The sequence below is a fragment of the Theropithecus gelada genome, chromosome 2 (assembly GCF_003255815.1).
Source record: "Theropithecus gelada isolate Dixy chromosome 2, Tgel_1.0, whole genome shotgun sequence".
NCBI classification, from domain to species: domain Eukaryota; kingdom Metazoa; phylum Chordata; class Mammalia; order Primates; family Cercopithecidae; genus Theropithecus; species Theropithecus gelada.
This window is the reverse complement of record NC_037669.1, coordinates 164,339,724-164,362,483: the sequence shown is the minus strand read 5'-3', so window position 1 is coordinate 164,362,483 and position 22,760 is coordinate 164,339,724.

The window sequence follows — 22,760 nt, the reverse complement described above, 5'->3', positions numbered from 1 at the left end:
AAAGAAAGAAAGAAAGAAAGAAAGAAAGAAAGAAAGAAAAAGAAAGAAAGGAAGGAAGGAAGGAAGGAAGGAAATAAATAAATGTAAAGCTTACTGTAAAAGCAAGTATGTAGTCAAATTCAGCATACTTTAATACTATAATGGGGTACATAAATTACTTTTAACTCTAAAATAATCGTTAAAAAACAAAAGACAAAAGTATTAAAAATAACTATAGCTAAAAATAACTTGTTAATGGATACATAATATATAAAAATTATACATTGTGACATTGAGAACCTAAAATGTGGAGGAAGGAGAAGTTAAAAGTGTAGACTTTTTGTATTTCGTCAATGTTAAGTTGCAGCAGATTAAAATAAACTGTTATAACTATAAATTGTTCATGGCAAACACAAAGAAGAAAACCTGTGGTAGGTGCATTAAAGATTGAGAAAAAGAAACCAAACCACATAACTAAAAAATATCAAAAAATCATAAAGGATAATAGCAAGAGAGGAAAAACACAACAACGGAACTACAAAACATAAAACAATGAGCAAATATCAGTAGTAAGTTCTTAACCTATCAATAATTACCTTAAATGTAAATGAATTAGGCTGGGCATGGTGGCTCATGCCTGTAATCCCAGCACTTCGGGGGGCTGAGATGGGTGGATTACTTGAGGCCAGGAGTTCGAGACCAGCCTGGCCAATGTGGCGAAACCCTGTCTCTACAAAAAATACAAAAATTAGGTGGGTGTGGTGGCGCACGCCTGTAATTCCAGCTACCTGGGAGGCTGGGGCATGAGAGTCACTTGAACCTGGGAGGCAGAGGTGGCAGTGAGCCAAGATTGCACCACTGCAGGCCAGTTTGGGTGACGGAGTGAGACTCTGCCTCAAAAGAAAAAAAAAATTAAATGAATTAAATTCTCCAATCAAAAGACATAGAGTGGTTGAATGGAAAACAAACAAACCAGCAAAAAAACAACAGATCTGCTCTTCTCCTCCTCCTCCAACCATGAGAAGACATGCCTCCTTCTGCTTCGCTTTCTGCCATGATTAGTCTGAGGAAGATGGCAGATAGGAGAGAGGGCTAACATACAGCTCCCATTTGGATGGACAGAACAGCATGTGGAGACTCACACCATGAACTTTTGCTACAAGAACCACCACAGGAATGTACTAGGAAAACTGAAAAAATTCACAGAACCTTTGAAAGAAGTAGCATGCTGCTGCAAATTCCATGAGACAGGCAAAAAAACATGAGTTTCCAAAGAGTGAGAGGCGGGAAATCAGCTTCCAAACACGTATTCCCACTGGGGAATCTGAAAATCCACATCACAGGAGAATAATTTAACCTTACCTAGAGCTGAAACTGATTTAGGGAGCCACATGAAATATGAAAGTAGAGGCAGCAGCAGGAAGAGCATTGAAGGCACTCACAGCCTCCAGCTGGAAGCCATCCCTGACTAGTATCACACACAGGCGCTTGGGAAGGCAAACAGCAGAATTAAGGTGGGGTCACAGGATGAAAGAAGTTTCCAACTGAAATTCATAGTAATTTCAACTGGACACAAATTTTCTTGAGCAGAATCCAAGGGGCAAATGAGAACTGCTGCAGATATGAGTACAGGAACTGCCACAGAAGGTGTGGGCAGTACAAAATCAATGTACACAAATCAGTAGCACTGCTGTACACCAATAACAACCAAGCTTAGAATCAAATCAAGAACTCAATCCTTTTTACAACAGCTGCAAAGAAATAAAATAAAATACTTAGGAATATACCTAACCAAGGAGGTGAAAGGTCTCTACAAGGAAAACTACAAAATGCTGCTGAAAGAAATGATCAATGACACAAACAAATGGAAACACACCCCTTGCCCATGAATGGATAGAAACAATATTGTGAAAATAACCATACTGCCAGAAGCAATCTACAGGTTCAATGCAATTCCAATCAAAATACCATCATCATTCTTCACAAAACTATAAAAAACAGTCCTAGGCCAGGCACAGTGGCTCACACCTGTAATCCCAGCACTTTGGGAGGCCAAGGTGGGTAGATCACCTGAAGTCAGGAGTTCAAGACCAGCCTGGCCAACATGGTGAAACCCCATCTCTACTGAAAATACAAAATTTACCCAGACGTGGTGGAACACGCCTGTAATCCCAGCTACTCAGGAGGCTGAGGCAAGAGAATAACTTGAACCCAGGAGGCAGAGTGAGCTGAGATGGCACCATTGCGCTCCAGCCTGTGTGACAGAGCGAGACTCCATCTCAAATAAAATAAAATAAAAAATAAAAAAATTATAAAATTCATATCCAACCAAAAATGAGCCCACATAGCCAATGCAAGACTAAGCAAAAAGAACAAATCTAACGGTATCACATCACCCAACTTCAAACCACACTACAAGGCTATAATTACCAAAACAGCATGGTACTTTTATAAAAGTAGGTATGTAGACCAATGGCACAGAATAGAGAAACAGAAATAAAGCCAAACACTTACAGCCAACTGATCTTCAACAAAGTAAACAAAAGCATAAAGTGAGGAAAGGACACCCTATTCATCTAATGGTGCTGGGATAATTGGCAAGCTTCATTGGTGAATTCTACCAAACACTTAAAGAAGAGTTAATGCCTACAAAACACTACTGAATGAAATCACAGATGACAGAAATGCAAAAATATTCCATGCTCATGGGTTGAAAGAATCAATATTATTAAAATGGGCATACTGTCAAAAGCAATCTACAGCTTCAATGCTCTTCCTATCAAACTACCAATGTCATTTTTCATAGAAATAGAAAAAAACTGTTTTAAATTTAATATGGAACCCAAAAAGAGATGTATAGCAAAAGCAATCCTAAGCAAAAAGAACAAAGCCAGAGACATCTTGTTACACGACTTCAAATATAATATAAGACTAGGGTAATCAAAGCAGCATTGTACTGACACAAAAACAGACACATAGACACAAAAACAGACACACACTTACCACCATCTGATCTTAGACAAAGTTGACAAAAATAAGCTATGGGCAAAGGGCTCCCTATTTAATAAATAGTGCTGGGATAACTGGTTAGCCATATGCAGAAGAATGAAACTGGACTTCTACCTTTTATCATATGAAAAAATTAACTCAAGATACATTAAAGATTTAAATATAAAACCCCAAACTATAAGAGTTCTAAAAGAAAATCTAAGAAATATTATTCTGGACATCAGTCTTGGGAAGGAATTTAAGACTAAGTCCTCAAAAGCAATTGCTACAAAAACTAAAATTCACAAATGGAACCTAATTAAACTAAAGAGCTTCTGTATGGCAAAAGAAACTATTAACAGAGTAAACAGACAACCTTCAGAATGGGAGAAAATGTTTACAAACTATGCATCCAACAAAGATCTGTTATCCAGAATCTATAAGAAACTTTAAAAATTGAACAAGCAAAAAACAAATAAAAAATGAGCAAAACATATGAACCCCACTAAAAAGTCAGCAAAATGTATGAACAGACACTTCTAAAAAAAGTAATACAAGTGACCAAAAAACATGTGAAGAAATGTTCAACATCACTAATCATCAGAGAAGTGCAAATTAAAACTAGAATAAGATATACCATCGCATACCAGACAGAATGGCTATTATTAAAAAGTCAAAAAATAACAGACACTGGCAAGGCTATGGAGAAAAGGGAACACTTACTTACTGTTGCTAGCAATGTAAATTAGCTCAGCCACTCTGGAAAGCAGTTTAATGATTTCTCAAAGAACTCTAAACAGAACTACCATTTCACCCAGCAATCCCATTACTGGGTGTATAATGAAAGGAGAATAAACATTTTACTAAAAAGACACATGCACTCATATGTTTATCACAGCATTATTCATAATAGCAAAGATATGGAATCACCCTAGGAGACCATCAATGGTGGACTGGATAAAGAATGTATATGTAGTATTCCATACACACCATGGATTACTATGCAGCCATAAAAAAGAATGAAATCCTGTCCTTTGCAGCAACATAGATATAGCTGGAGGCCATTATCCTAAGCAAATTAATGAATTAATGCAGCAACAGAAAACCAAATACCATATATTCCCTCTTATAAGTGGGAGCTAAGCATTGGGTACACGTGGACATAAAGATGGCAACAATAGAATTGTTGACACTGGTGACTACCTAGAGGAGGAAGAGAGGGAAGTGGGACAAGGGCTGAAAAACTACCTCTTGGGTACTGTGCCCACCAGCTGGCCCATGGGATCATTCATACCCCAAATGTCAGCGTCACGCAATATATCCATGTCACAAACCTGCACGTGTACCTCCTGAATCTAAAATAAAAGTTGAAAATATATTTTAAAAAGGAAAAGTTAATGCTAATCCTTCTCAAACTCTGCCAAAAAATTTAAGAGGAGGGAATACTTCCAAATTCATTTTATGAAACTAACATTATCCTGACACCGAAGCCAGAGAAGGATACTACAAGAAAAAAAAAAAAATACACACCAATGTTCCTGATGAAAATAGATGTAAAAAATCCAAAAAAAAAAAAAAAAAAAAAAAAAAAGACTAGCAAACTGATTTCAACACCACATTAAAAAGTTCACATACTGATTAAATGACATTTATCCTTGGGATGCAGGGATGAGTCAACATACTGTCTTTGTGCTTCTATAACAGAATACCTGAGACCAGGTAATTTATAAAGAATGTGAATTTATTTTTCACAGTTCTGGAGGCTGACAAGTCCAAGATTAAAGTGCCAGCATCTGGTTTTTGATAAGGGCCTTCTTACTGTGTACTCCAGGGGAAGGAAAGCTGAGTCCTCATGTGGAGGAAGGCAGAAGGACAAAAGAGATGAATTCCCTCTGTCAAGTCCTCTTATAACCCAATTTTCCTAACCTAAATACCTCTCCAAAGGCCCCACCTCCCAGCACTGGTGCACTGGGGATTAAGTTTCCAATAGTCACATTTTCAGGGACACACTCAGATCACAGTACATACACACATGAATAAGTGCGATATACCACATTAACAGAATGAAGGACAAAATCATACGATCATCACAACAGATGCAGAAAAAGCATTAATAAATTCAATATATTTTCATAATAAAACTTTTAACAGGCCAGGTATGGTGTCTCATGCCGGTAGTCTCAGCATTTTGAGAGGACAACGCGGGAGGACTGTTTGAACCCAAGAGTTTGAGACCAGCCTGAGCAATATAGACAGACCTTGCCTCTAACTAAAAAAGAAGAAAAAAATTAAGAAAACAATGCCATTTACAATAGCATCCAAAAAAAATAAAATAAAATACTTAGGCATATTAACCAAGGAGGTGAAAGTGTATACACTCAAAACTATAAAAGGTTTATTAAAGAAATTAAAGACACAAATAAATGGGAAGATATCTTGCATTCATGAATTGGAAGAATTTAATATTGTTGAAGTGTCTATATGACCAAAAGCAATCTTCAGATTAAATGCAACTCCTATTAAAATTCCAATGGCATTTTTCACAGAAGTTAAAAAAAAATCTTAAAATTTATATTGAACTACAAAAGACTCTGAATAGACAAAGCGATCTTGACCAAGAACAAAGCTGAGGCATCCCACTACCTGATTTAAAAATATATCACAAAGCTATGGTAACCTAATATCGTGCTACTGGCATATAAACAGACATACATACCAATGGAACAGAAGAGAGAGCCCAGAAATAAAGCCACACACTGACATTCAATTGGTCTTTGATAAAGGTATCAAGAACACACAATGGGGAAAAGACAATCTCTTCAATAAATGGTTCTGGGTGTCAGGCCTGATGGCTCACACTGCTTATCCCAGCACTTTGGAAAATTGAGGCAAGAGGATTGTTCAAGCCCAGGAGTTTGGGGCTGCAGTGAGCCATGAGCATGCCCCTGTACTCCAGCATGGGTGAAAGAACAACACTCTGTCTATAAAAAATAACAATTAATTTTTTAAATTATGCTGGGAAAACTAGATATCTACACATAGAATAATATAACTGAACCCTTATTTTACACTAAATTAAAAAATCAACTTGACATGGATTAAAAATTTAAACAGAAAACCTGAAACAGAAAATCTGTTAAAAGAAATACATTTGAAAAAATCTTCTTGACATTGATATGGGCAATAATCTTGGATATGACCCCAAAAGCACAGACAACAACAGCAAAAATAACAAATGGTATTGCATCAAACTAGAAACCTTCTTCATAGCAAAGGAAACAATGGCGGAGTAAAGAGACCACTTATAGAATGGGAAAAATATTTGCAAATCACACATCTGACATGGGGTTAATATCTGAAATATATAAAGAACTCAACTCAATAACAAGAAAACAAATAACCAGATTTTTAAACAGGCAAAATTTTTGAATAGATATATCTCAAAAGAAGACATAGGAATGGTCAAGAGACATATGAAAATATGTTCAGTATCACTAATCATCACTGAAATGCAAATCAAAACCAGGATGAAATATCATCTCATACCTGTTAGAATGGCTATCATCAAAAAAACAAAAGATAAGAAATATTGGAGAAGATATGGAGAAAAGGGAACCCTTCCACAATGTTGCTGAGAATGTAAATTGATACAATCATTAAGGAAAACAGTTTGGAGAATCCTAAAAAATTAAAAGTAGAACTACCATCTGATCTAGAAATCCTACTTCTGGCTGTACATACAAAGGAAATGAAATCAATGTCTCAAAGAGATAGACATCTGCTCTTTTTTTTTTTTTTTTTCTGAGATGGAGTCTCGCTCTTTCACCCAGGCTGGAGTGCAGTGGTGCGATCTCGGCTCACTGCAAGCTCCACCTCCTGGGTTCACGCTATTTTCCTGCCTCAGCCTCTCAAGTAGCTGGGACTGCAGGTGCCCGTCACCACGCCTGGCTAACCTTTTTGTATTTTTAGTAGAGACGGGGTTTCACCATGTTAGCCAGGATGGAGATAGCTGCACTTTCATGTTCATAGTAGCCTTACTCACAATAGCTGAGATATAGAATCAACCACTGACCAATAAGTGGGAAAAGAAGATGCAGTATATATTTACAGTGGCGTATTATTCAGCTGTAAAATAAGAAGGAAACCGTGTCATTTGTGACAACCTGGTGAACTGGAGGACATTAGGCTAAGTGAAATAAGCTATGCATCAAAAGATAAATACTGCATGATCTCACTTACATGTGGAATCTTAAAAAGTTGACCTCACAGGAGCAAAGAATGATGATTTCCAGAGGCTGAAGAGGTTAGGGATATGGGAAATGTTGGTCAAAAGGTATAAAGTTTCAGTGATGCAGCATAAATAAGTTCTGGAGATCAGCATAGTGATTATAGTTAGTTGTATTGTATACTTGAAATTTGCTAGGAGAGTAGATAGATCTTAAGTGCTCTCACCACAAAAAAAAGATGATAACTCTGTGAGGTAATGGATATGTTGATAGCTTGACTATGGTAATCATTTCACAATGTGTACATATATCAAAACATCATGTTGTACACTGTAAATATACACAATTTTTGTATGTTAATTATAATACAGTAAAACTGGAAAAAATAAAATTTTTTAAATAATAAGAAAAAAATGAAAGGGTCTGCCTACCATGAAATTGTGCCTATAATATCACTCAAAATTTTGGAGAGATCTAAAATCAGACCCACAGTTTCTGGTGACACATTTCAATATTATGAAGTGTTAACCCCATTTTGAAATCAATGTATTCTATTAACTTACTCCCAAATCAATTAACTGCATTAGTCAAGACCCTCTTAATAATAAATCATAAAACTAACTTCAGTCAGCTTAAGCAAACTAGCAGCTTAGTTTGATTGCCATGGCTTGGGAAAACATTCAGAGCAGCAGGTGCTCGACTCATGGACTGGTGATCTGGACTCACCACTGCCTGGATTTGCTTTCCCTTTCCATTTGTCTCCAGTCTCTGTTTGCCTTTAATGTCTGTGTCCACCTCCAGTTGGAGAGAATGAAGTTAAGACAAGTCAGAGTTAAAGTAATCAGAAGCAAGAAAAAGAACCAGAGTGATGAAACTGGCCCAGTTGTTCCATAGAACTGATGTTTGGCCAGGCACGATGGCTCATGCCTGTAATCCCAGACTTTGGGAGGATGGATCTCCTGAGGTCAAGAGTTCGAGACCAGCCTAGCCAACATAGTGAAACCCCGTCTCTACTAAAAATACAAAAAATTAGCTGGGCTTAGTGGCAGGTACCGTAATCCCAGCTACTTGGGAGACTGAGACAGGAGAATATCTTGAACCTGGGAGGCAGAGGTTGCAGTGAGCCAAGATCACACATTGCACTCCAGCCTGGGCAACAAGAGTGAAACTCCGTCTCAAAACAAACAAACAAAAAAGAACTGATGTTTATGGTTTCTTTGAATAAACACAGAAATAGACCCTCCTAGTCTTGAAACTTGAGAAGGTTATGATTTTCTTATCTGAGTTCCTGTCTCAGGAAACCAACAATCAAGCCTCCCAGAGAGTATCAAGGAACTGAAACTCACCAGATCACCACATCTGGACAATGAGACATCAGACCTCTTGCCTATCATGATTGCCTAACTGATCACTTGCTTCCTGTTGACTGACTTCTCTTTCTTACCCCTCCCTAATTCCTGTTTTCCTGCACGGTTACATTTCTTCCCTGCTATATAAACCCCTAATTTTAGCTGGTCAGGGAGATGGATTTAAGACTGATCTCTCATCTCCTCAGCTGCTGTAGCCAAATAAAACCTTCTTCCCTGGTAACACTTGTTGTCTCAGTTGGCTTTCTGTCTGGTAGACCAAACCCATAGTAACAGTGAAAAAGTGTCTATACGGCAAGGGAGTCCCTAGTTTCAAGTTCTTCAATTTCCAGAATCATGGTGGTTCCCGAACCACCGTGATTCTTTTTCTGGTTCTGTGGGCTACTGCTAGATCCTTCAAAAGAAGTCCCCTTTTGGCTTAAGCTGTTTTGAGTTAAGTTTCTGTCACTTGTAACCCAAAAAGCCCATAAACCTTTTTTTAATCAGACAAATCCACACTACTAGAATCTACCTCTCTGAATAGTGCTGGTGTGTCTGGAATTTATTGCTTCTGGTGGGTTCTTGGTGTCGCTGATTTCAAGAATGAAGCCGTGGACCTTCGCAGTGAGTGTTACAGCTCTTAAAGATGGTGTGTTTGGAGTTTGTTCCTTCAGATGTTCAGATGTGATCAGAGTTTCTTCCTTCTGGTGGGTTCATGGTCTCGCTGACTTCAGGAGTGAAGCCACAGACCTTCGCAGTGAGTGTTACAGTTCTTAAAGGTGGTGCATCCAGAGTTGTTTGTTCCTCCTGGTGGGTTCATGGTCTCACTGACTTCAAGGAATGAAGCCACAGACCCTCATGGTGAGTGTTACAGCTCATAAAGGTAGTGCAGACCCAAAGAGTGAGCAGCAGCAGATTTATTGTGAAGAGCAAAAGAACAAAACTTCCACATGTAGAAGGGGACCCGAGTGCTGCTGGCGGGGGTGGCCAGCTTTTATTCCCTTGTTTGGCCCTGCCCACATCCTGCTGATTGGTCCATTTTACAGAGTGCTGATCGGTCCGTTTTACAGAGTGTTGATTGGTCCATTTTACACAGTACTAATTGGTGTGTTTACAATCCTTTAGCTCGACACAGAATGCTGATTGGTGCATTTTTAGAGAGTGCTGATTGGTGCATTTACAATCCTTTAGCTAGACAGAAAAGTTCTCCAAGTCCTCACTCAACCCAGGAAGTCCAGCTGGCTTCACATCTCAATCCCACCTCTAAACGGGACACCTCAACGGCTGTTGGGAATTGGGCAATGACTGCTCTGGCTACTTCCTACTGGATAGGGGCGAAGAAGGGGCCCTGCAGTTGTAGTGTCCTTCAGAGGGGAACTCTTTAGGCCAGTCAAAGGGCCAGCGGGTCAGTCCAGGGGTCCTCAGTAGAAGTTGTCATTTGAGCTCATTTGGGGTTCCATTTTGTAAGATCATCTGTAGCTTGATGACCTCGATCCTAGAGGAAACAAATCTGACAAGGAGGTTAAAAATACAGGGTCCAAAGGCGAGTAATAGCAAGACGGCTGTCATGGGACCTAGAAAGGGGTGAAGTCATGTCACCCAACTCCAGAGGTTGATATAAGAATTTGAAAGTCTTGGCCGGGCGCGGTGGCTCAAGCCTGTAATCCCAGCACTTTGGGAGGCCGAGACGGGCGGATCACAAGGTCAGGAGATCGAGACCATCCTGGCTAACACGGCGAAACCCCGTCTCTACTAAAAACACAAAAAATTAGCCGGGCGAGGTGGCGGCGCCTGTAGTCCCAGCTACTCGGGAGGCTGAGGCAGGAGAATGGCGTGAACCCGGGAGGCGGAGCTTGCAGTGAGCTGAGATCCGGCCACTGCACTCCAGCCTGGGCGACAGAGCGAGACTCCGTCTCAAAAAAAAAAAAATAAATAAAGAATTTGAAAGTCTTTGTCTGATTTCAGAAGCCTTTTCCTGTAAACTCCGGGTGGCATCTCGTACTATCCCTGACTGGTTAGTGTAAAAGCAACACTCTTACCCTAAGAAAGTTCAAAGTCCACCTTTCTCAGCAGTGAGGAGGTCTAGGCCTCAGTGGTTTTGGAGAGTCACTGCTGCCAGAGTCTATTTGGGATTGTAGAGTAAGGATAGATTTTGTTGTTTCTTGCAAACAGTCTGAGAAATCCCTTGAGAGTGTGTGGTAGTAGGATAATGAAGTAGATAAACTGGCTATTTTGGTTCCTGTAGCAGTAGCCATTCCTAACCCTATAAGTAAGGGTATTAGTTGTATGGCTCTGTGCTGATGGACTTGAGCTTTGAGGGGCATGGATGGGGTCTGATTTCCACAAGATTAGAAGTTAGGATAATACATGTTACACTGTTAACTTTTAGCAAATTTTACTTTTGTTGAAAACCTTGTAAGTCTGGGATTTCAATTATTCTTTGCTATTAATAAGAACTCGCTCAGTCCGTATTAACTTAGAATTGGTATAGATGGCTCCTTCCTGATTCTGTAAGTACTTTAAGGTTTAGCTGAGTGCAAACAGCTGGCACTTTTGAGCAGACCAATTATTAGGCAGCTTTCCTAACTGTACTTCTATAAGAGTTTCCTTATCACTTACTGAATACCCACTGTGTCTTTTGTCCTTAACAGCCCAAGAGGAACCATCTATCCTCCTGTCCTGAAGGGAGTTCCTCCTAGGTCTGGTCGGACCTTTGTATGGTAATTATTTAAGATTTAGATCCCCCTGTTAGGAAACCTGCTGGGTTAAGGATTTTCGATAGGAAGGCTATGGGTTGTCAGTGGCCTCAGTGCTTTTGGGCTACGCCCTTGTTTACACTGACAACAAGGTGGTATTGGAGTGTTATAGGGTTACAGAGAAGGCCTTCAATGATCAATCATAGGTTTTAAATTTACCCTGGCTTTTAAAGGAATAGGGTACATTGTTTTGTCTTTACTACTTCCATCTCTCTTTCTTTCTCTTTGACTTCTTCTTTGTCTCTCTCTTTCTCCATTTCTGACTTTCTCTTTGTCTGTCTCTTCCTGTCTTTCTTTGACTTTCTGTCTCTGTCTTTCCTCTCTCTCTCTCTGACTCCCTCTTTGTCTCTGTCACATCCTCTCTCTCTGACTCCTTCTTTATCTCTGTCTCTTCCTCTCTCTGTCTCTCTCTTTGACTCCTTCTTTGTCTCTGTCTCTTCCTTTCTCTGTATCCTTCTCTTTGACTTCCTTCTCTGTCTTTGCCTCTTCCTCTCTGTCTCCTTCTCTTCGACTTCCTGTCTTTCTCTTTCTCTCTCTCTCTCTGTCTCTTCCTCTCTCTCTCTCTCTCTCTCTCTCTGACTTTCTGTCTCTTTCTCTCTTTCCTTTCTGCTGGTCTTTCCCTGCCTCTGCCAGCAGCTTATGCTGCTGTTCTCCCCTCTCCTTCCCCTTTTTGATGGCTTTGGCAGTGTAAGACTGCCACCTCCTTGGGTTTTTGCACAGTGTGGAATAGCTCCCTGATTTCCTTGTGGTATTTAATGGGGGTTTCCCCAGAGGTTAGGAACTCCCTTTCTTTCCATATTGCAGCGTGGGCATGTAGGATTAGATAAGCATACTTGCTATCTGTATACACATTTATTTTTCTTCCCTTTCCCAATTCTAAGGCTTGGGGAAGTGCCACTAGTTCTGCTAACTGGGAGCTGGTCCCTGGGGGAAGAGGCTTACTTTCACATACTGTTACATCACTAAGTATGGCAAAACCTGCCCTTCATATCCCATTCTCCACAAATGAACTTCCATCAGTATATAGGTTAAGGTCAGGATTAGCTAAGGGGACTTCTAAGAGATCCTCTTGGGTCGCATAAGTCTGGACTATAATTTGTTGCCAGTCATGCTTGATTGGTTCCCCATCCGCTGGGAGAAAAGTGGCAGGGTTGAGGGCCGCATGCATGCGTATTTGAAGCATTGGTCCCTCAAGGAGTAGTACCTGGTATCTAAGCAGGCAGTTGTCTGATAGTCATAAATTTCCTTTAGCACCTAGTATGCCATTTACATCATGAGTAGTCCAGACAGTGAGATCCTTTCCTTGTATTATTTTGATAGCCTCTGACACTAAGACGGCCACTGCCGCAACTACCCTTAAACAGAGAGGCCAGCCTTTTGCTACTGCATCAGTTTCCTTACTCAGGTATGCCACTAGTTGTGGGGTTGTCCCACGAGTCTGAGTAATGTCCGCAAGTGCTATTCCTGCTCTCTCTGTGACATATAAAGAGAAGTTTTGTCCTGTGGGAAGGCTTAATGCTGGAGCTTGTACTAGGGCCTGCTTTAAGGTTTTGAAGGCTGTTTCTCCCTCTAGTTCCCATTCTACTAGATGAGTATTTACCCTCTGTGTCTCCTTGATTAGACTATAGAGGGACCTGGCTATCTCGCTGTATCTGGGGATCCATAGTTGGCAAAAGTCAATGATTCCAAGGAACCCCCGTAACTGTTTTAATGTCTCAGGGTGAGGATAAGCCAGTTTAGGCTGTATTCGTTCCTTGCTGAGGGCCCTGGTCCCTCTGGCTAAGATTAGGCCTAGATATTTGACTTGCTGTAGGCAAAGCTGTTCCTTCGACCTAGACACCTGTACCCTTGATTAGCTAGAAAGTTCTAGAGATCTAGAGTAGCCTGCTGGCATGAGGCTTCCAAACTAGTAGCCAAAAGTAAATCATCCACATACTGAAGGACCAGAGTGCCTGGACTTGAGAAGTAGCCTAGATCTTGGGCCAGTACCTGACCAAACAGATGAAGGCTATCCCTAAACCCCTGGGGTAAGACCATCCACGTAAGTTGGGACGTGTGGTCTGTGGGATCCTCAAAGGCAAAGAGAAACTGGGAGTCAGAGTGCAGGGGAATACAGAAGAAGGCATCCTTGAGGTCCAGAACAGTGAACCATTCTGCTTCCTCTGGTATTTGAGAGAGCAGGGTATAGGGGTTGGGTACACCTGGATATAGAGGAATTACTGCCTCCTTGATGAGTCTAAGATCTTGCACTAGTCTCCACTGACAATTCGGTTTTTGTGCTCCTAGAATTGGGGTGTTGCAGGGACTGCTGCATTTCCTTACTAAGCCTTGAGCTTTTAAATGTTTAACAATATCCTGTAATCCTTTATGAGCTTTAGGCCTTAAGGGATATTGTCTCTGGTAAGGAAAAGTGGTGGTGTCTTTTAGCCTGATTTGGACTAGGCAGGCATTTTTTGCCCTTCCAAATTGTACTTCCAATGCCCAGACTTCAGGGTTGATTCCCTCCTCAAGTAGGGGACAACAAATGGATAACTTGTTCCCCATATTCATGTAGATAATAGCTCCAGCTTTGGCTAATATATCCCTCCCTAATAAGAGTGTGGGACTTCCAGGCATAACATGAAAGGCATGTGAAAAGACAGTCTCCCAATTACAACTGAGGAGGTGGGAGAAATACCTGGTTACAGGCAGTCCCAGATTCCTCGGATGGTAATGGACCTTGAGGACAGTCGTCCAGGACAGGAGATTAACACTGAGAAGGCCACGCCAGTGTCCAGAAGGAAGTCAATTTCCTGGCCCTCAATGGTTAAACATACCCAGGGCTCAGTGAGGGTGATGACATGAGCTGGCACTTGCCCTGGGCACCCTCAGTCCTGTTGTTGGATCATCTGGTTGGGGGCTTCTGACCCAGAGAACCTTTGCCCTTCAGGGCAGTGTGCCTTCCAGTGATTGCCTCAGCATAGTGGACATGGGCGAGGGGGCAGCTTGTTTCTCGTTGGACAATCTTTTTTAAAGTGTCCTTGTAAACCACACTGATAACAAGCCCTACCGGGTGATTGGCCTGCTCCATTTTTTGTCCTCTCTAAACCACCAAGATTTGTTTGTCTGAGGGCCATGACTAAGGCTGTGGCCTTTCTCTGATCTTGTTTTTCCTTTTTGGCCTGTTCCTCTTGGTCCCTATTATAGAACACCAAGGTTGCCAGGTTTAATGGCTCTAGATTTTGTTCAGGGCCCAGGGCTCGCTTTTGGAGCTTTCTCCTGATATCTGCAGCTGAGTGGGTAATAAACTTATCTTTTAGGATCAATTGACTCTCAAGGGAGTTGGGTGACAAGGGAGTATATTTCCTTAAGGCCTCCCATAGCCACTTGAGGGAGGCAGAAGGATTTTCTTCCTTTCCCTGAGTTATGGTGGGCATCATTGAATAACTCATGGGCTTTTTCCTAATTCTCCTTAGTCCTTCTAGAACACAGGTCAACAGATGTTTATGACTCCAGTCCCCACGATCTGAGTTGAGGTCCCAGTGGGGATCCATACTGCGGATGGCTTGCTCACTGGTAAGGAATATGTCCCTTTCTTCGGCTGTCATTCTATCATTTACTTGACTAAGATACCAGGTACCTCCAAACTCTCAGGCTGCAGCTAAAGCCACATTCTTTTCATTAAAGGCCAGGATTTGATCTAACAACAGCGTGACATCTCTCCAAGTGAGATTGAAGGTTTACCCTAGACCCTGTAAGACATCTATGTACGTATCAGGAGCATCTGAAAACTTTCCCAGGTCTACCTTGATCTGCCTTAAATCAGAGAGGAAGAAGGGGACATGTACCCGGGTTGTGCCAAATTCTCCTTTCCCTACAACTTGAAGGGGACATAACCGATAGCCCAGGGGTTTTTGTGGTCCTTTGGAGATTTCTTTGCTTGTTTCCTTCTGGGCATGGGAGATTAGAGGAGGCTTGCCATTAATAGGAAGGGGAGTTATAGGGAGGCTAGGATATGGAGGTAACCTGAGAGGTCCTCCTGTGGGATGTAAATTGCAAGCTTTGCATAGTTGTGGGTTCTCCTTCAATGAAAAGAAAGCTTGGACATAAGGTATTTCACTCCATTTGCCTTCCCTCTTACAGAAAAGGTCAAGCTGCAGGATAGTATTGTAATTCATACTTCCCTCAGGTGGCCATTTTTCCCTATCAGAGAGAGAATATTGGGGCCATGCCGTAGTGCAGAAAAAAAAGTGAGCTGCCTCCTTTTCAGGGTTTGCAGGTCAAATTGGTCTCAATGGCTTAGGATGCATTTCAGGGGGAGCCTGTTGATGCCTGAGTGTTTCTCATCTGAAAGACAAAACCACTCGTGGTTTTGGTTTGTTTGTTTTCCCCCTGCCCAAGAACCTGCAACAGTCTCTGGACCCTGCTGATCAGAATAGTTGTGCTCACCGACGCAGCAGCAGAAACACCTCTTGCCCAAGAACCCACAAAGGTCCCTGGACCCTGCTGATCGAAATAGTTGCACTAACTGACACAGCAGTAGAAACACTAGTTTTCCTCCGAGACCACAGGGAGGACCAAGGAAGGTCAGATTTAGTGGCCCTTACCAACACATTCTTGAAAACCTGTTAGAGTCCTAAGCATTTTCTCCTGTTAGTATTGAGACCTTACTCCTGTCCTATAAAGATGTTATGCCCCGAGAATGAAGTGCAGGGCTATACTGTGAGGGAGGAAAAGAATCTCCAGGGTTGGAAATGATGCCATTCATCCTCACTTATGTGAATAGGAAGGCTATAATTTCTGAGGTTCCCCATATCCTAGCTTCAGGAATAGCCTTTGTTAGGCCTGCTTGTCTGAGGAAGGATTCTAAAAGTGTAGTTGGTCTCCCCACCTGACAGGGCTTTGGGCAAAAATTATGTCTTTCTGATTGGTGATCCTGGGTGCCTAAAGAAGGTATCAGAGTCCTGAAGTTTATACTAGAAATCATTCTTACAGGAAAAACTAGAAAAGCATCAGAGACAGGGAGTGTTTTTTAGAAGTGGGACTAACCTCGGAGAAGAGAGGTGACAGGAAGTTTGTCTGACAGGCATTAGGACCCAGGAGGCAAGGGTCAGGATAGATAGGATAAATGGGCGAGTCTTGCTTAGGCGACATGACATTAAGAGTTCCACTCATGGCTGCAGGGTCAATGAACTTGTTGTTGGTACCCTGGAGCTGAATGGCTTTCCTCTGTGTTGACCCTCAGCTTAGCCCAGAAGTACAGGAAAAGTGGAAGCTGGTTCCAGGCAAACCAACGCTCCCAACTCCAAAGAGTCGGGGGTTGTTAGAGACTCCTTTCTCAGAAAGCCTAACACCCGTGTCTTTAGTCCAGTGGCCGCGCTAGTCACTTTTAACTGGCCGACAGGTGGCCAGTACTTAGCCCCCGAATTCTAAGGAAAAATAGAACAGAATAGCAAGTGAAAGGGGTCTGATGGTATTCACCACTTGGCGATAGGAGATAGTCCCTTCGTGGTCGCCAAAATGTGTCCAGAATTTATTCCTTCCAGTGGGTTCTTGATGTTGCTGACTTCAAGAATGAAGTCGCGGTCCTTTGCAGTGAGTGTTAACAGCTCCTAAAGATGGTGTATCTGGAGTTTGTTCCTTCACATGTTCAGATGGGTCTGGAGTTTCTTCTTTCCTGTTGGTTCGTGGTCTCGCTGACTTCAGGAGTGAAGCCACAGACCTTCACAGTGAGTGTCACAACTCTTAAAGATGATGCATCCAGACTTGTTTGTTCCTCCTGGTGGGTTTATGGTTTCACTAACTTCAAGGAATGAAGCCGCAGACCCTCACGGTGAGTGTTACAGCTCATAAAGGTAATGCGGACCCAAAGAGTGAGCAGCAGCAAGATTTTATTTTTTTATTTTTTTATTTGCTATTTTTTATTTTTTATTTATTTATTTTTTTGAGACGGAGTCTCGCTCTGTCGCCCAGACTGCAGTGCAGTGACATGATCTCGGCTCACTGCAAGCTCTGACTCCTGGGTTCATGCCATTCTCCTGCCTCAGCCTCCAGAGTAGCTGGGACTACAGGCACCCACCACCACGCCAGGCTAATTTTTTGTATTTTTAGTAAAGATGGGGTTTCATGGTGTTAGCCAGGGTGGTCTCGATCTCCTGATCTCGTGATCCACCTGCCTTGGCCTCCCAAAGTGTTGGGATTATAGGCATGAGCCAACCGCACCTGGCCAAGCAGCAGCAAGATTTATTGTGAAGAGTGAAAGAACAAAGCTTCCACAGTGTGGAAAGGGACCTGAGCGGGTTGCTGCTGCTGGCTGGGGTGGCCAGCTTTTATTCCTTTATTTGGCCCCACCCACATCCTGCTGATTGGTCCATTTTACAGAGTGCTGATTGGTCCATTTCACAGAGTGCTGATTGGTGTGTTTATAATCCTTTAGCTAGACATAGAGTGCTGACTGGTGCATTTTTACAGAGTGCTGACTGGTGTGTTTACAATCCTTTAGCTAGACACAGAGCGTTGATTGGTGCATTTTTACAGAGTGCTGATTGGTGCATTTACAATCCTTTAAGTAGACAGAATAGTTCTCCAAGTCTCCACTCGACCCAGGAAGTCCAGCTGGCTTCAGCTCTCAAAACGACTTGTGGAAATGCCTTTAATTTAATATTAAGAGGCAAAATCAGAATAAAAATGGCAACTCTACTATGTAGAAATATACATACACACAAAAACACTGGCAGTAAAAAAATGCTCACAGTGGGTCGGGTACGGTGGCTCACACCTGTAATCCCAGCACTTCAGGAGGCCAAGGTGGGTGGATCACAAGGTCAGGAGATTGAGACCATAGTGACTAACAAGGTGAAATCCTGTCTCTGCTAAAAATACAAAAAATTAGCCAGGCGTGGTGGCAGGCACCTGTAGTCCCAGCTATTTGGGAGACTGAGGCAGGAGAATGGCGTGAACTTGGGAGGCGGCGCTTGCAGTGAGCTGAGATCGCACCACTGCACTCTAGCCTGGGCGACAGAGAGAGACTCTGTCTCAAAAAAAAAAAAAAAATGCTCACAGTGGCTACCTCTGGGTAATGAGAATAATGCAGATCATAGCTTTTTTTCCTTTATTTTTCACTGCATTGTCTATATTTTTATAATAAGTATATAATACTTTATAATCAGAAAACAATTTCATACAAAGAAAGTGTGAGCAATAGCATCAATATTTTAGAAAGTTACAATGGGGGGAAAATCATTGATTGTGACAACCAGATGATCATTGGTGACAGTTTTAGCAGAATAATGATGATGGAAGCTACTTTAAAAATACAAAATATTTCATACATATAAAATGATTTAAAGAAATAGAACAATATTAATATGGTTGAAACCATCTGTGTACTTCTCTTTAATAACATTTCCCTTTTTTCTCTGCAAGAAGTAGAGATTATTCCAAATGTTGTGCTTAAAGCCATATTTTGGAGAGTTAAGTGAGCAGGTGTTGAGAAAATGGAGGCTGGGACTCTGGAAGGCCCTTTCACTTTGGTAAAAGGGCCATTTGGTGGTAAAGTGGAAGAGAACAATAGAACAATAGCTTGAGGAGAGTATAGAGTGGAGAGAAGGTTTGTAATTTAGAGTAGAGCAGAAGTGAGCATGTTTCCAGCAGAAGTCAAGGTAAAGATTAAAGCTGCAAGAGAGAGAGGAAGCTGTGACTAAGAAAATCTACTCTCAAAACGGCGAGAATGGTTGAGATAGGCATTTTGGGGAGAACTGCAGCTACATCCCTGAATGATTCATTCTGGTCATTAAAACAACTCCATTATTCAATTTAATGGGTGTATTTCCCTTGTCCTTCAGGGTAAAATACATGTTACATTAGCATAAACCTTTTGTTTAATCAGACAAATCCCATTGGAAATTTTACAAAAAGAGAGAAATGGTTAAAACTCAACAAAACATTAACAGAACATACAGAGAGAAAAATGTTGCTGCAATTCCTTGAAGAATTGAACTCTGTAAAAGAGAAGATTTCTTCATTTTTATTTCAAATAGTTCCACATGCATACATCAATTTGTGGTCCCATTTTTACATTATTATTGAAAATGAATAAAAGAGCTACTTGGCTGTTCAAGTTGTTACTCTATTTTTCTCAACAAGATTATGCAATAATACCTAAATTTTTAACCAACAGAATGAGTTGGGTTATGGAACAAATTATTCACAGAGATAGGACTCGCTTCATAAAAGGTAGACTCTCATGAAACAATATGAGCAAGGTTAGAATGTTATTAGTTGCGCCCCAAATATTTCATTCCCAGCTCTGATGATAGTGAAATACACTGAACCAGCAGTTGATAATATTAAAATGGCTATGTGCTTTTGAAGGATTTAAAAGATTTGATTTTAAGAAACTATTTGCAATATTCAATCAATATGCCTCCTTATATACATCTTTGAAAGCATTTATTAAAATTAATCAGCATTAGCCTGAATTCTTATTTAAAGAGTAGGGTAATCCAGGATAGTAACTGTCTCCATAACTGTACTTGCCTAATATTAAATTGCTTCATACATGTTTTAGGCAAAATAATAATGTATTAAGCTATTATGAACTCAGGTAGCATCTGATTACTTGTCACTAAAAATTATTTACCAGTAAAAAGCACTTTGAATTCTCTTCCATCTAAAAAAAACATAAGCAGTATACAATGTCTTTTATTCTGAGAGATATCCCATGGACATACATTTGAGTCTCAATATTTTACTATTAGACACATAAAGTCACAGAACAGGTCTCCAAGATTGTTTTCAAACTGGTTCACTTATGAAACAGTCAATATTATTCATACATAATTTTCATAGGATAGATATTTGTTTAAAAAACACCAAAATTTTCCTATGTGGAAAAATATTATTTTTCTCATTTTAATAAATATTTGGAAAATATATTAAAGTTGTTCTCTATTTACTACCATCGCTCTTGGATAAGTTACCAAACCTCAAAGCCTAGACTAGCACCCACAAAGAATGCTTATCCATAGCTGTCAGCTATTCACTGGTAGGTCCCACCCGGACACCCACTGATAGATCAACACGCCCATAGAAAAAACTTAGTTATCACTGAGCATGAAGGACTTTGTGAATGTACACTAATGACCAGTAATCTTCCACTAGAGTTTCTGATTCCAGTATGTTTGGGGTAGGACCTAAGAATTTGTCTTCCTTCCTTTCCTTCCTTCCTTCCTTTCTTCCTTCCTTCCTTTCTTCCTTTCTTTCTTTCTCTTTCTTTCTTTCTTTCTTTCTTTCTTTCTTTCTTTCTTTCTTTCTTTCTTTCTTTCTTTCTTTCCTTCTTTCTTTCCTCCTTCCTTCCTTCCTTCCTTCCTTCCTTCCTTCATTCTTTCTTTCTTTTTAATGCTATATTCCATGCCAAAAGGAATTCGTAGTTTCAACAAGTCCCAGGTGGTGCTAAAGCTACTGGTCTAAGGACCACACTTGGAGAACTACCAATATAAATAATATGCCCAAATGCGTAAATCCCTAGAACACATATGCAATGACAGTGCCATTGACTTGACTTTTGATGACCTCTCATCTACAAATACAATAAGATTCCTCTTGTTCTCTTAGATATGCCCTAATGTTCATCTCAGCCTGGATGACACAGCAATTTTTGATGTCCTAAAGGACTTACAATTCAGTGTAGGGTACTTGTTATCTCACTGTCTTCCTCTCTGCAGTTGACCCAAGACGATGGGGAAAAACCAGATGTCATCTAGCCTCTGATTAGTGGGGTAAATTTGTCTCTTTTTTATGAATAAAAAATCATGTTTTGTGGTAGACTCCAATGGCATTTCCTGCAAGGAAATTCTTTTACTCCCTTAATATGAAAGAAAATTGTAGTCTATTAATAAGGAAAAGGGATAACTCTAAAATCATGAATATCATGAAATCAATAGACTAAATAGAAGTTTTGTGGAATTTGATATCTTTATTATTCAGATTCCTGAAGGAAATACAAGCCTTTCTAGATATTTTAAACAGATATTTCATACAGATAATCAGGTGTTTGCAAAATCATTGAATGAGTTGGAGTATTTGGCATCAAGAAGTCCAATCTAGGAATCAGAAAGCCCTTGCCAGCACTGTCTCTCAGCACCCACAAATCTGGTGATTAGATACTGGAACACCAGATCTGGCCTCCTCAACTCCCTCTAGGTGGGAGTCTCCACGACTTTGCTCTTTGAGAGAATAATACGGCCTTTACTTTATTTCTGCCTTTCAAAGCTAAGCCGTGTGCATCTAACTGACAGAATTCAATTTGTATCCTGAACCCTAGTTTTAGTTCTTAGATTTTCAGCCCCTGCAGGACAGTAAGGTACCCGAAGATTAGGGATGGACACAGAACAAGTTGATACACATGCTGATATATTTCCATGACAATTATTCACTACCATGTGAAAAGGTCTATATTTGTCCCAGTTATTTCCTGTTCCCACTTGTCCTTCTCCTCTAGCATGCATACATATTCACATACACACAGGCATACATACACATGCAACACACAAGCACAACTAGGTATGTTTCTACCTTCCTTGTTTCTGTGAAACTCACTGTCATCTGGGTCCCAGATCTTTGCATTAATTTTTATTCTTTTCATAATAAAGTTTTCAAATTGCAGGAGACATAGGTCATGTAGGCCTGTCCTCTACTTTAAAGATAAGGAAGCTGAAGCCAAGAGGCAGATGTCTAGTAATTGGCTGAGTAGGGAGCAGAATCCAGTTCCAGTTTCTCAATCCTATTCACCTTCCATAAAAATATGAACTCTGTCACTGAATTCTCTGTAGGTTCAGTTGATTATTCTCTGTAGGTCCCTTATTGTCATCCCTTCGTAGTGCCACCATCCTAGCTGAAGTCTTCAACATCTCAAACACGGATTCAAGCAAGAGACTCTGAGATTATCTTCCTGCCCCCTGCATCTCTCCACTTTAATTTGCTCCATATTCTGATGCCATCTTCATTCTCCTAAAAATTCTTCACTTTGATCACGAAAATGGCATAGATGTTGCTGACAGAATGAAGTTCAAGTTTTTAGTCTGACCCAGCAACAGCCGATCCCCACTGTATTATCCACTTTCACTGTTGTATAAGAGGATTGGGACCTTAGCCACTTAGTGATAGGGTATGTCCTTTAAATTACCAGGACAAATCAAGAACAAGAAGTGGTTAAGCATTAGGTCAAAGACATAATTAGCAGTCAGATTTGATCTTTTGGTTAGATAAAGGACTGCCAATCAAAATATGAGAACTTAGAATAAGGTATAATTCAAGGCCTCTTAGCAGAGTTATGAAGTTGAATGGTAATTCAGCAATAAATGGAGTAATAAATAAGTAAATGGTGTTTTAAATCAAGAGGCCTAATTTTTATTTCAAGTCCAACACTCCCTATATGACTTTGAAATCCATTACTTAACCTCTTTAAGACAATTTTCTCATCTGTA